General features: G+C 38.8%; 1 pseudogene; it reads left to right on the top strand.

Annotated features, from left to right (window-relative positions):
• Positions 1-911: 911 nt before the first annotated feature.
• LOC147460787 (uncharacterized) lies at positions 912-1998 on the top strand (annotated as a pseudogene).
• The last annotated feature ends 2165 nt before the right edge of the window (positions 1999-4163 follow it).

Here is a 4163-nt window from a genome sequence, read left to right as displayed (position 1 = left end):
CCTATTTCACAAGACGCTCACAATCATACCTTCTTTGCCATGTTCTCTTTTAATTATCTCACTTTAATGGGTATATTACACAGCACCAACATATATCTTTTAGTATGGATTTCCGTTCTTACAGCGCATAAAAAATGAACATTGATGGTATCGTCTTTTGTTGCTTTTAATAGCAAATAAATTCTTATTGTTATAATACTATATATAGTGAGATTAAAGTTTCTTATTATTTCATAGAACCAAGCAAAAAAATCAAGCACAATGTAGTGATATTCCAATCAAAGGAAAAAGCACATATTCAAAGCGAAGCAGTGCTCCAATCGAGCTTAGTGAAACATTTGTGAGCTTCCCTGCCAAGGGCCGAAAAAGAGCTGTAGAAAATGAATGTGCTTTCAATATTGTTGAATCATGCTTTTCAAAGAACAAAGAACAATCTCACAATGAGCATCATTTTTGGTGCATTCCATTTGCCCAATTAAATTTTATTGAAATCCAACATAAAATACATACTTCTTAATAGGTGCACGAAGAGTTCATCAATCTAGTGGTTCAAAAGCCCCGTATAATAATGCAACAAATCAAGATGTCAAGCATGTACACAACGCACAATATCTACCTAAAAATTTGATCTCCATGCCTCAAAAAATTGATGTGATCAACCTCGAAGACAATGACAACCTGATGATGAAGTGATCGCGTATCAAGCAGGCCCGCAAGCAGGCACCTCACTTCTGTTGCTTCACATTGTCGATCTTTGTGACGTGACATCTTGATTTTCTATAGAAGGATATGTGTTAAATAACTACGGTACACACAAGATCAATGAAGCATTTAACAATACATATTTCAAAGTGGACATTGTAGATTCACACAACTCAAACAAAATCATAGTTGTTATATGAGCTTTGCTCATGAATCTTTTCCTCAACAAGCTGAAAGTTGGTAAATTTGTACGCATAGAGGGTGCTTCTGTAAGACAAAAGAATAGAAAGGATGGAGGTAGCTCATCCCTTTCTTTGTATTTAGATGGCTCATAAGTTATTACTACTGGTACGCCTTTTTCTGTCAACTTTAGCTTCTACCCCGAGATTAAAATCAGAGCTTTTTTGAATGAAGCAACAAGTTCTAGCCTGAAGAACTATCCGGGAACTATCGCATTTGTCGTCATCAACTGTGACAATATTGAAGTTGGAACTTCCTCCATCCGTGGAGAGCTTTTAGTTGCCAATGGACCCGATGACAGTGATCGTGCAAATGTAAGCCTCATTAAAATGTTAAATTGAAATCAATCTTCTATATTGTAACTCACACACTCTAATTTTTGTAGTTGTCTTTTGTGAATGAACAAAAAGAAGATTGCATAAACATTGTGAGAGAGATTGAGAATCGAACAACAGTTATGCGTGCCGAAGAAATATTGAATTTTTCTATGGAAAAGGAGATTCTCTATCTATTCTAGATCTAACTATCTTACTACAGTTTCAGAGCAATCGGCTTCATCGTGAATTACTTCAGGCTTACAATAAGCAAACAGAAGACATTGGATACGGTCAAGAGGTGAATGCAAGCTTACAATAATGTATAAGAGAAATATTACGATTGCTTTGACATGACGCACTACTTGCAGATTTTTGGCGTCTTGCAATTTACGAACATAAACAGTGCTCTCGTTGAGCCTTCTTGTAAAAATTGATAGTCCAATAAAATACGAAAGACTGTGAAAGTTTGTACTACATCACATGTGAAAGCTTTACAAAAATAGTTCAAATTCCAAAGCTCCAAGTGAAGATCAGAATGTCAAAAATGAAAGCTGTGCATGTGCAGCTTACCGTTAGTTTAGTTGATGATGTATTGCATTTAGGAAACTCCTTTTGTAGTGTCTACTCTAAAAGTGTCATCACTACGAGAGAGATACTTGCTTAAACCTCTTGAACTGGAAAATTTAAGGTCAACCTTGCAGGCGTGATAGTGGCTTTCACTGAAGAGTTGAAGAACTAGAAGAAGGGAGAGAAAGACAGAGTGCCTTCACTTTACACAAAGACAAAATCCGACAGAATGTTTATGACAAGAAAAAGATATACATTGTAAATAAATAAAGCTGACAAAGACTGTCTTCTAGAATAAAAGAATGTACATAGAACACTCATAACAACTACGTGTGTACATAGAATGCTGAGAGCAACTACATGCTGTGATGTTACTACTTTTCTCTGATCACTTTGTTGTTTCGTAGAAAAGTGTGGCCAATATTATTGAGTTTACCATATATTTTCAATTGCTATTTCTTTAGCATGTTCTAATTGCGAGAGAGAGAGAGAGAGAGAGAGAGAGAGAGAGAGAGAGAGAGAGAGAGAGAGAGAGAGAGAGAGAGAGAGAGAGAGAGAGAGAGAGAAAACAAAAACAAGACAAACAACAACATGAAAGAAAATTCTTGTCATCAAGACAATACAAGCAAAAAAAGACAATATACATGACCATTATTATTGAGTTCACCATTTATTTTGAATGTTATTTCCGCGGTTTTTTCTAACTTTGAGAGAGAGAGAGAGAGAGAGAGAGAGAGAGAGAGAGAGAGAGAGAGAGAGAGAGAGAGAGAGAGAGAGAGAGAGAGAGAGAGAGATTTTAAACAAAAAATTAAGAATGGCCAAGAACAAGACAAACAACAACATGAAAGAAGACTCTTCAGAGAATATCGTCAAAATAGTAAAAGCAAAGACAGAGATATGCAAGCAAAAAACCCAAGCAGAAAACAGCAACAAAGACAACGTGTCAGAAGAAGCTGAAAGTGAATACAAGCAACATTTCAACATTGAATACTACATAGATAGATTCCCAGAAGATATAAAAGATCTTTTGGATTTCAAAAATTATGGAATAGCAAATGTTAGACGCTGGACACACCCCACAGCATCTAACTACTCGGCGGACTATTATTTTCTGTAATTAGTCATTCGTTAAAGAAAACCCGATTTTTCACCTTGTAAATATTAGAACTTACAGAAGTTTCCAGCTTGTATCCCAGTTTTGATAGTTAGATGGAGTAGATGGTTGATTGTGACACTTTAGGATTTGAGAAGTTGTAAGGTATATATACCACTTTTTGACCTTAATGAAAACCTCTTGTCATTTTAAACAAGTTTTAAGTCTGTGAGTGAGCGTGCTGTGTACGTGAGAGAGAGTGTGAGCTTCGTCTTGACGCTACGTGTGCTACGGTGGTCGGAATCGAGTGCGGAGAAGTGCAGCGTGTTGCCCCCGACTAGAGCTACAAGCCGATACCAACATTGCGCGCGTACGGTCCGGCTTTGGGAGCTCCTTCTATGAGCTTCATCGGTTGTTTGGGTGAGCATATGTTATCTGATTTCGCATTGCAGCATATCCACGCGTTCACATTGAGTAGAGCTACACATTAGGCACTTCAGATTTTGAAAATGAAGACCTGCAGATTTCGGCCAGACATCCTATGTGTTTCTGCACCGGGTGTTTTGGGTCGTGATTTTGGTTCATAGACCTTAGGGAGAGTGGCCTATAGGTATTAGTAGGGTCTCCTTCAAGTTCTATGGCGTTTCGAAAGTGTTTGATGGGTGTTCGGCTCTAGCAAGCGTTGTAGGAAGAATCCTCTTTTGCACTTTTGAAGACTGTGACTTAGACAAGTGGTAGGGACCTCTGTAGGAATTAGTTAAGTGTAGGTTGACACCTTATGCTTGCTTCCACGCGCCTGCGGGTCGAGCTTCGTCCTTAGCTGACATTACTTGTTAGGTGAGTTCTCGCTGTGCTGACGTCCGTCGCGGCGTACCCGTCCAACATTGGCACCGCTGCCGGGGACGAAAACCTTAGGTAGGTGACCGAGACTAATCCTTGAGGATTGGTATTTTTGGCTTGCCAAGAGTCTCGCTTTACATTTAGATAGGATCAGAGGGTGGAGGACTCTCTAGGTCTTAGAGGGAGTCTAGGAAGCATGTGTTTGGCCTGGATCCTTCGACTTAGGTAGAGGAGGTAGACTTAGGTAGTTTTAGGTAGTAGTCGAGTTCTAGAGTAGGAGTGGGAGTGGTAGAAGCGGTGAGAGGAGAGCTTGAGAGTCCGGAGAGGCCAAAAAGCAACCAAAAACACCATTATCACCATTTCTTCATGATAGGTAGGAGTAGAGTAAGTAGAACATCATGATT

The sequence above is a fragment of the Adiantum capillus-veneris genome, chromosome 3 (assembly GCF_014529385.1).
Source record: "Adiantum capillus-veneris isolate H3 chromosome 3, ASM1452938v2, whole genome shotgun sequence".
NCBI classification, from domain to species: domain Eukaryota; kingdom Viridiplantae; phylum Streptophyta; class Polypodiopsida; order Polypodiales; family Pteridaceae; genus Adiantum; species Adiantum capillus-veneris.
Note: the sequence above shows the minus strand (reverse complement) of the source record. Positions and strands in the feature narration are given on the sequence as shown.